This window comes from Schistocerca piceifrons, chromosome 1, assembly GCF_021461385.2.
Source record: "Schistocerca piceifrons isolate TAMUIC-IGC-003096 chromosome 1, iqSchPice1.1, whole genome shotgun sequence".
NCBI lineage: Eukaryota > Metazoa > Arthropoda > Insecta > Orthoptera > Acrididae > Schistocerca > Schistocerca piceifrons.
Window position 1 is genome coordinate 588,108,165 of NC_060138.1, and position 11,482 is coordinate 588,119,646.

Consider the following 11,482-nt stretch of genomic DNA (forward strand, 5'->3'; position numbering starts at 1 on the left):
GACCATCATTGGCACCAAGGCAGAAGCGACTCTCATCGCTGAAGACGACACGTCTCCATTCGTCCCTCCATTCACGCCTGTCGCGACACCACTGGAGGCGGGCTGCACGATGTTGGGGCGTGAGCGGAAGACGGCCTAACGGTGTGGGGGACCGTAGCCCAGCTTCATGGAGACGGTTGCGAATGGTCCTCGCCGATACCCCAGGAGCAACAGTGTCCCTGATTTGCTGGGAAGTGGCGGTGCGGTCCCCTACGGCACTGCGTAGGATCCTACGGTCTTGGCGTGCACCCGTGCGTCGCTGCGGTCCGGTCCCAGGTCGACGGGCACGTGCACCTTCCGCCGACCACTGGCGACAACATCGATGTACTGTAGAGACCTCACGCCCCACGTGTTGAGCAATTCGGCGGTACGTCCACCCGGCCTCCCGCATGCCCACTATACGCCCTCGCTCAAAGTCCGTCAACTGCACATACGGTTCACGTCCACGCTGTCGCGGCATGCTACCAGTGTTAAAGACTGCGATGGAGCTCCGTATGCCACGGCAAACTGGCTGACACTGACGACGGCGGTGCACAAATGCTGCGCAGCTAGCGCCATTCGCCGGCCAACACCGCGGTTCCTGGTGTGTCCGCTGTGCCGTGCGTGTGATCATTGCTTGTACAGCCCTCTCGCAGTGTCCGGAGCAAGTATGGTGGGTCTGACACACCGGTGTCAATGTGTTCTTTTTTCCATTTCCAGGAGTGTATATCGGCCGAAACCTTGGCGCATGCCTTTGTGTCGCATTGGATATCGCGGTTTGGCTGCTCGCTCAACGTCACCACCGATAGAGGCAGACAATTCGAGTCCCAATTGTTCGCAGAACTGTCAGTACCTTGCAGCATGAACCACCTTCCGACAACTAGATACCACCCGGCAAGCAATGGAACGATGTCATCGCACCCTAAGAGTAGCCCTGATGTGCCATGCGACTAGGTGGACTGAGGCTTTACTAATCGTCCTATTCGGACTTCGAAACACATACAGACCCAACTTGGGTAGTTCCTCGGCCGAGCTAGTATATGGGAAAGCGCTGAGACTACCCTGTGATTTCGTAGAAGCAGCTGCAAAACAAGAAGTGCTCTCACGTGATGCTACGTAGTGGCGGCATCAAACTAGCTATCCGACTGCCTACACTGGTATACACCAGGTTGTCAGTAGAGGAGATGGCATACTAGACATTCTCCCGAACAGGAAACGTACCACTGTGACTATCGATATAGTCAAGCCGGCCTACGTTTTCTACGAGTCGCCCGTTCCAGCACCGACTGAGGCATCAGAAGCGACCCGGTCACCCGCACCGACTACGCCAACAGCTCCTGCAACACAACGAGATCTGGCTGTTCTCCCGTCGGCCGACAGCACATCTAGCGGGCGTTTTGCCGCGTAGTGTAGCTGTTTTACTAACGGCATGGCGGAGCTGCAGGACCTAATTCATTTACACTGCGGCTAAAGACATAACAATATTTCAGTATCTTTAAAACTGCAGAAGTTAATATTTCACAGTGAATAAACATTTACACAGCGAACGTCTGAATTAACAACTTTCAACCACGTCATGCGATTTCAACAAACGGTATCTCAGATGATAGCGTTGACCTGTAGCTACCATCCCTGAAAGCTACGTATCTGTATCAATTTTATTTACTGATTTACGACGTCTTTTATATCTTTTTCAATGTGCAAATGTTTATCAGAACATCGTATTCTCCACATTTACACAGCAAATGAATGCAACATATTTTATCATATTTGTGTTTTTATTTAATGAATAGTTTACCGTTGTGCCAATAACTTTAAATGCTGATTGTAAGTGATATAAGAAACTAAGCTAGTTAAGAGTGGCCAGTCGCATCTGTTAGCGGACACCACAACTGAAAAGAGGACCAGAAGACGCTTCTGTCAAGCAGGCATATATAATTGTTTAAGCAGTTTTCAGCGACAGTCTGTTGTCATTTAACGTAAGCGCACTTGCGCAAAAGTGCCGTTTATTTGTTAATCATTGCGAATAATTTGAGTGTAACCGAGTGTTCATGATACTTATTTATTTAAATATTATTTTAACACTAGTTTAGTCCGGGAACTTGTCACGTTGAGTGAAACCATGTCTTTAGGGCTTGTGAACGGTGTATTTTTGGTGGCGATGGCCTTCAGCCAATGAGCCTTGGACAGTGGCGTACATTGCCGCAGTCAAATGGGACTGGGACTTCCGAGTGTGGCGCTCAACGGAGCGATTCTGGACAATATTTGGCGACTTCAGGATGAAGGCATACCTATCTAGAGTAACGTGTGCGATTCCGTTGGCTATGTGCTGGAGTCTATACTTTAGCTTCCGAAGGGATTTTATATTTCGAGAGATCTAAATGTGATCCATAGTAGGACTAATTTTTGCCGCTTGTTTTGCGGAACTGTGGATAGACGAAGTATGAGTTGCTGTTCTTTGTATCGCATGTGTCACTTTGTGAATCATCATGTTGAATTCTGAATTGTTTTGAGCTGGTAGATATTTCGTATACTGTGATCACGAAATGGGCTTAGTTTTCGCGAGTCTTTGATGACTATTTAGTTTGGGGATTTTGCTACCGTTCTCTTAATGCTCTCAGCGTAACTTTACTACAATATCTGTCTGCATTTTAACTGAGAAACGTAGGACCACTTCCCGTTTATCTAAGATGTCCTTTCTTGAATAAACATTATTCAACGCAATTCTCCGTGGATTACATCAATTACAGCCACTAGAATAGAATCCTTGTTACTAAATTATTCATGTAAGGTTTATTTTGTGTTTCTATATGTTTTATTAACTCGCAATTCTAGCCAATATATGGGCTATTTGACTGCAGGATCACAGCTACTGGTTATTATTTTCAGCGAATTAGCTGCGGGGCATGAAAGTAGCCGTGGGCAGCCCCGTCCTGCCACTACATCGTGCTATTCTCTTTTAACAGAGCTGTACATAGCCCCGGTACCTGTAGTTCGAGTAACTGCAGGCAACGTCGCAACTGGTTTGCTCGTGTGGACTGCTGTTTAGAAGAGCAACCACACAGAAGTAACCATTTGGCAGTCACAAATACCATCTCCCGAAGTAAATAACACCCCACGGATCCTGCATGGATTTTCCAAGAATTCCCTACTTAACTGGCTACGTGTGAATGGCGTAGCACTTAAATTTTTCATGTCATCATCTCAACGGGAACCGAAGTAGAGTATACAATCGTGGTTGGTCAGTTTTCACATCTGCTGATGCTACGTGGTAGTAGAAGGGTAGGTTTTGTCTGCTGGGTTCTATAAATAGACTGAACTCAAGCATAAGCTTGCTCGTTGCTTTCTGTAACGTCCTTGCTGAATGTTCCTTCCAACCTCCTCACCACATTTCGCACTTCCCATGCGTTAAAAACCACTTTCAATATCCACTGATTGCTGGTGACTATCACATCCTCTTGCTTTGAGAGCGGCATTCCTCCTTCCGGGTGCCGGTTCTACAACACTTCCTTCCCGATCCAGGCGACAAAATGCGATAATATCATAACTCGTATACCTTCCATTCTTGCCCTCAATGTACTGTAAATTGAGGACATGGACAACCATCACTATTTATCCATCCTCAGAAGGCTGCTGCCACTAGCGAGATTACTCACAAACAACAGAATAAGAGAAAAAAATTTCCATACTAACATAACATATTCACTGCAATCCTATACGTATGCAAACATATAAACCAAAGAAATCATTGACAACACACCTCATCGTCTTGACCTTAATGCATCCGGCACTTCGTGTACAGGCTCAACCACATCTTCTTGTCTTGTACTCCAACTCCTTCTCATTGCATTCTTCTACGGCTCCTCCTTGATGCTCCTGGAATTGGCTCTGGACTGCCTTGAAAAGATCTTAGACGCCCAACTTGTACTTTTTTGTTGCTCTTGTGGCAACCGGAGCTTCACGTTGACTGGCCAACTAGTCTCCACTACCTGATAAGGTTCGGCCGGAGTGGCCGAGCGGTTCTAGGCGCTACAGTCTGGAACCGCGCGACCACTGCCTCGGGTATGGATGTGTGTGAAGTCCTTAGGTTAGTTAGGTTTAAGTAGTTCTATGTCCTAGGGGGCTGATGAACTCAGGAGTTAAAGTCCCATAGTGCTCAGAGCCATTTGAACCTCATAAGGTTCTTGATGTCTTCTGATGAACTACTTTTTGTCTTCCCTTTCCGTGTATAAGGACTGGACAACATCACTCATTGCCCCACCTCATAGTGTGGTAAACTAATCGTACGTCTCGCTGATTCCTCCTGCTTCTCTAACGCATTCATATTCGCCTTCTGCACTCATTTCCATATTTCTCGTGCTACTTGCTAACTCATGAAGCGCATCTCCAGCTTTACCTTTCTTCACCTTTAACCTTTATTAAGTGGAATGGTGATGACATTTTCCGATCATAGTCCACCTCATACGGGGACAAACAGGTGTTCATGTGTCTTTTGAATTATGCACTGACACGACATACCTCAAATATGCATCCCAGTCCATAATATGTGCATTAACATAGTAACTTGACATTTTCCCTATTGTTCTGTTCTACCATTGACCTGTGGATCAACAGGGCTAGTTCTTAACTTCTTCAGATGCAGTAACCAACATAACTCCTTCAATAAGTCTGTCATAAAATTCGTATCCTGGTCCATAATTACTGTATCTGGTACTCCAAACTTCAACATCCAGTTGTTAACAATTGCTTGCGTGACTGTCACTACCTGCTGGTTTGGCATAGTACTCATCTCCTTGTACCAAGAAAAGTGATCTATTATCGTCCACCAAAACCGGTTTCCTTCTGATGTACGACTTGATGGTTTTAATAAATCAATCTCAAGCATTTAAAACTGTTTTTATGCTTCGGGTGCCTTTGCAACGGTACTCGTTTTCGATTCAGGTGAGATTCTGTACACTGTGTGCAGTTCCTCACATACTGATCCATATCCGCTTTCCCCTCTCTCCACCAGCACCTCTCAGTTATTCTATGGTTTTCTGCTCCACACACTCCATGACCACATAACACGTCATCGTGTGCTTGCTTTGAAATCCCCTCTGCAAATTTTGCTGGTATTACTAGCCGTGGCCCGAACTTACTTTCCTTCCACAACAGTCTTTTTTGTAGAACATATTGAAAATAAGTTTGGTGAAGTAGACTCACTAAGATGCAATCTGGTACCCTATTGATTAATACCTCTTCTGCCAGTCAATCGGCTTTCCTTTGTGCTTGCGAACTCTTAAGAAATATCCCAGTGAGCATCACTGCTCACGAGTCCTTAAATATGACCCAGGGCATTATCTTCTTCAGGGACCTCCTCTTTCAATCTGACGAGTAGCACGAAACTAATATGACATGGCACAGCGTTCATTTCGTCCAGAGAGTTCAGAGAGGTACTAAGAATAATCTTGTTGATACCAGTACTTTCATTCTGGATTTTGAGGTTGATACTCTTCCGCAAAAATCAAAGTTATGTTTTATCATTGCAACATGAAGCCCTATATTTCACCTCCCATGCGCTATTTCCGGTATCTCCAGTTTGTCACATGTCTTCGCGATGTGAGGTGAATCCTATTTGCAGCGACTGCAGCTTTTCTCTCCATGTGGGGAGATATTGCGTTCCACCACCCAAGTGCATGAACTGCTCCTGCCCATATTCTCCTCGCTCGCGGGATTGCCCGATCTATAAAAGGGACAGAAAGTTTCAGGAATTCAAAACTCTCGATAGTGTATGGTATTCTGAGGTATGGCAGACATTCAACTGTCTCCACCCAGTATCTTTAAGGCCTGCCTTTACTTTTATTATGCCCTTTCCTCCTCCTTCTTCTTCCTTACCTCTGTCCTGTCCCCCTTCCCTTTCCTCCTCCCTAGCAGTTCCATTTCCCTCCTGTCACGGAACCACTCCTTCTCCTCAGTTCAAGAATAAACCATCTTCTTGTCTGACATCCACTGGGGATGAGGCTCCATCTAGGAATCCCCTGTCATCAGAGTCTCCAGGACAAAAAGCCTGTTACTTCGAGTCAGATGCATGAATAACGCTCTGTAGGCCTCATGGCCACCATCATCATTCATATCCTGATACTGCTGCAACTTTCTCTCTTCCTAACCACACCTCCTCTCGCCCTCTGAAGGAGAAGAAGGTTATGTGTAAGTCTCGGGACGAGGTCCACCCAACATTCCAGCCTCTCCGTCTCAAGCAGGGTCTGATCTCACATTAATGAATGTCACTTCATCCTTACTGACAATGGACACTGACACAGCACAACGACCATTTCTGGGACACTCAATGTCCATCTGTCGTCTTGTACTATTCTCCTCCAGTAGAATGTCGCCTTCCAGAATTCCAGTATCTTCTGTCTCTCTATTCTGTAGCTTGTGTTGTATTACCGGAATCTCGTTTTGTGGATACTCAATTGTCAACTCTTCATGGTTTCCAAGCCTTCTGTCAGAACCAGGTTGGTGCTTTGCGAGCGTCTGGTCATGTCTTTATGTCAGTCTGCACAGACATTGCTAATTCCTGAGTTCCTCTTCATACTTCACTGGAAGCTGTGGCCATTTGGATCAATTTAGACTCTGCAGTAACGAAATGGAATCTTTATCTCCCCCAAGACTGGCCTCCTATGCTTCCTGTCTTTCTTGCCCATCTTCCTCAGTGCCTCTCTCCCTTCCTTCTCCTTGAGGATTTTAATGTCCATAATCCTCTGAGATCACTGGTTGGGCAGACTTTTGAGGACCTGCTTCCAAGGCTTGATCTCTAACTCCTAAACGCTGGAGTCCCTATACACTTTAGTGTGGCACACTGCATTTTCTCGCCCACTGATCTTTCCATATGTAGCCCTAGATTACTGCCCCCTGTTCAACGAAGAGTTCATGACGATTTGTGTGACAGCAATCACTTCCGATCATCTTATCTTTTCTCCAGCGCCACTCATTTGGATAACTCCCAGGTGGGCCTTTACTAATCCTGATTCGAATGCCTTTTCCTTATTTGCTATTTCAGCCACTTCACCACATGATTACACTAAAGAGTCCGTACAGAGTTTGACCGATGCTATCCTTTTGGCAATGGATTCGACGATTCCTTCTTCCTCAGGTTCTCGCTAGTGGAAGACTGTTTCTTGGTGGATCCCCGAAACTGCTGCAGCTATCAAAGACAGCCATCATGCCCTCCAATGCTAAAAACACCATCTCTCTCTTGACCTCCTTCTGAGCTTTAAACAGCTTCGTGCCTGGACCCATTATCTTCTTAAACGACAGAAATGGTTTTGTTGGGAACGATATGTCACTTCCATATTCTCTCTTCGCAGGTATGGGTAAATATCAGGTGCATTTCTGGCCACTGCCCTCCTACAGGTGTCCTGGGAAGTTTCCCTGAATGGTATTATCCACACCAGCCGAGATTCTATTGCTGAGCGTTTTGCTTGGCATTTCATTCACGCCTCAGTATCAGTCCTTTATCTGCCTGCATTCCATCTTCTCAAACGCCATCTGGAATGACTCCATTTATCTATTGTTCCCTCCCCCCCCCTCCCCCCCCCCACCCTCTAACCCAGAGCCTTATAACACCCTGTTTAGTGAAAGGGAATTCGCCAGTGTCCTTTCTCTCTGTCACGACATAGCTCCTGGACCGAACCAGGTACACAACCAAATGCTTCTACACTTATCGGTGGCTAGGGAACATCATATACTTGCCCTTTTTAACTGTCTCTGTAGTGAGGCCGAATTCCCATCCCAATGGTGAGAAAGTGTCGTTATTTCAGTTTTGAAATCTGGTAAACCACAGCTTCAGAGGGACAGCTAATGTCCAGTCAGTTTAACAAATGTCCTCTGCAACTTACTTCAGCATGGTGAGTGGAAGGCTGTATTGTATCCTTGAAACTCAGGACATTTTGGCTTCAACCCAGGGTGGTTTTCGCCGAGTCTACTCTACTGCAGATAATTTAGTCTACCTGGAATGAGCTATCTGAATGGCTTTTGCGCAGGATCAGCACCTTGTTGCAGTCTACTTCCATCCGCATAAAGATTATGATACCGCACCACATCCTTGCCACCTTATATGAGTGGGACCTTTGTGGCTTGCTCCCGATTTTTATCCGGAACTACCTTTCCTGTCGCTCTTTCCAGATAAAAATTGGCACATCGTGTAGCACCTGCTATCTGCAGGAGAATGGGGTTCTGCATGGTTCTGTTTTCAGTGTCCCTCTCTTTTTAGTGGCTATCACTGGTCTGATGGTGGCGGTGGGACCTACAATGTCCCCCTCTTTGTATGCTGATGATTTTTGCATTTCTTTTTCTTCATTCGCAATGGATGTTGCTGAATGCAGACTGCAGGAAGCAAAACACTGAATGCAATCTTGAGCTCTCTCTCCAGGATTCGATTTTTCAGCTGCCAAGACTTATATTATGCATGTCTCTCATCACCGTACAACCCTTCCCATCTGTAACTATACTTTGATGGCCCGTTCCTCAATGTGGTGGACTCTCATCTTTTTCTGGAACTGATCTTTGTTACTCAGTTGACGTGGCTTCCCCATATTTATCAACTGAAGCAGACATGTTGGTCACACCTTAATGCTCTTCAGTGCCACAGCAACACGAGTTGGGGAATAGACTCCTATACTCTGATATGGCTCTACACAACAATGGTCCAGTCCCATCTTAATTTCGAGAGTCTTGCATACAACTCAGCATTACCTTCAACATTACAGATGCTGATACTTCTCGCAATAGCCCTGTGATCAGCCTCCTAACGAATGGCAGAAGTTCTGCCATTGCAGGCTCTGCACCAATAGCAGTTGATAGCTTACGCATTATGCATGTGCTGCTCCCCAGAGCACCCAAACTACCGTCTCCTCTCTCTAGATACGTGTATCCACCTTCTGCAACTTCAGCCCAGCTCTGTAATTATGATCGCCATCCACATCTTGTTCCATTTTTCTGAGCAGCAGCTTTCCCCTTTACTACCTCCTCTCTGGACCTACTCATGTACAGCTCCATGGCACATACCTCGCCACATCCCTCTCTAGAGCTATCATAAGGTCCGAACGACTCAGCTTGTCCTGAAGCCCTCCAGAACCAGTTCTTCTCCATTCTCGGTGCATTTTGGGTTCCATATCTAGTCTACACTGATGGCTCGATGGTTTCCACTTACATTGGCTTTGCTCGGTGCATTTTGGGTTCCATATCTAGTCTACACTGATGGCTCGATGGTTTCCAGTTACATTGGATTTGCTTAACTTCATACATGATGTAATGAACTCTGGTCCTTGCTGGGCAGCTGCAATGTTTCCACTGAGGAGTTGGTAGCCATCTCTAATGCTCTTAAGCATATCTGCCCCTGCACGAGTCCTTCCTCACACATAACAACTCTTTGAGCAGTTTACAAACTTTTGACCAATGGCACCCTCGCTGACCTTTGGTCCTGACTATTGAGGTTTCCCTTTCTTCCCTCAAACAATGTGGTGTGCCCTCAGTAGCATTTGGCTGAACCCTGGGTCATGTTAGGATCACATGGAATGAACTCACCGACAGACTGGCGAAATTGGCTGCCAGCAAGCTGTCCCTTGAGATCGTTATTCTGGAATCAGACCTTCAATCAGTTTGATGACGACAAGCTCTAATGATTTGGATACAGTATTGAATACTCTGACTTTGCTGAACAAACTACAGGCAATAACGGAGACCATGAATTTGTGGAGGTCTTCCATATGGGTGTCCCACAAGGACTTCATTGTCCTTTGACAGCTTTGCATTGGCCATACTCATGGTAATCTCCTCCATCGAGGAGGATCCCCCCCCCCCTCCCACTGTTGCTGTGGTGCCCATTTGACAGTGGTCGACATTTTGCTGGACTTTCCTAATCTAGCTGATCTGCAGTGGAGCCTTAATCTTCCTGACTCACTACCCCTAATGATATTGAATTATGCCTCAGTGGTTGATCTGGTTTTACTGTTTATTTGTGAAGAGGGTTTTTACCACTCTCTATAAGGGAGGGCATCTCAAGTTTGCTGGCCCATTGAGGTGTTGGCAGGACGCCCTATTATCTCATCTGCCCCAAACAGATAGCAGCTGTCCGGACTTTGTGCTCCACCCCAGTCCTCGCCCAACCCTTCTCTCTTCCCCTTCTTCCCCCTTCTCACACTTCGTGCTCTCCCTCTGTTTTCCCGTGCTTCTCTCGCCCTGTCCATGTCGCTAGTCTTTTCTGGGTGTTGTTAGATGGGGTGCCTCTGGTAAACAGATAGGTATATGACAACCATCGCACATTCTGCCTCTGGGAGTCTCTGGCTGTTTCTTGGATGAGGCACCTCACCCACCTTTCTTCTTTCCCTCCTCCCCTTTTCTTCTTTCTTGTTCCTTTCTCTAGGCCTTTTTGACCTTCATAAGACCTTGGGGGTTTCTTTCCTTGGATTTCATGGACCAGGCCATTCATTGGCGTGCAGCTTTGTTGACTTGCCTGTTCCACATTGGAGGAACTGATGACCTCTTACTTTAATTCCTTTAATCTTTAAACCAAACAACCATTAAAACCACTAATGGTACCTGCATTTTGACAGCTGTCACACTTACCACTTCAAAAAATTATTCCCGTCCAGCCTGCCCATCCACAGACGGCATACCTGCAATAACGAGAATTCCCTTTCCCAGTATGCTGAAGGTCACACAAGGGTCTTGACAGACAGGCAGTCCACTCCCTCTCTCCCAGAAAACCTAGTCTGCAAACAGATTTCCTGTGCCTTATCCTTACATATCTCTAATCCTCCAACCACCAGCAAGAATCAGCTACAATGCAATAAAAGAGTGCCCACTCCTTCTCATCAGCCAGTCGCCCATTATTGTCCTGTGTTGGAGCAACTGAACCATCTCTTGCACCAGGGCTTTGATTAGCCATCATCATGCCTCTAAATGAGGACATCCTACCAAAAAACCTTCTCCCTCGTCCTGAAGTGGTATTCAATCGCCCATCCAACCAAAACAACATTTTAGTCCATTCCAATGCTGCTTCTACTCCCAACCCCTAGTAACAAGACTCATATGCCTGTGGAAGGCCGGATTTATCCTCCCATCACTTTCTACTCCTGTCCTATCCTAGACTTAACCTATTCCATCACAGGCAGGGCCACCTCTGAAAGTAGGTATGTCATATACCAACTCTGCATCAGTCACTGCACAGCTGTTTATGTCAGCATGACAACCAGCCAGCTGTCCACTAGAATGAATGGCAACCACTAAACTGTGGCCAGAAACAAAGTTGACAACCCAGTGTGACAAGAAGTAGCTGAGCAGAATTTGCTTATGATCAATGGGTCCTTGACAACTCATGCCATCTTGATCCTACCCTTCAGCACTAGCCACTCTAAATTATGTAGATGGGAGTTATCCTTACAACACACACTTTGCTCCAGTAATCTGCCTGGCCTCAATCTCT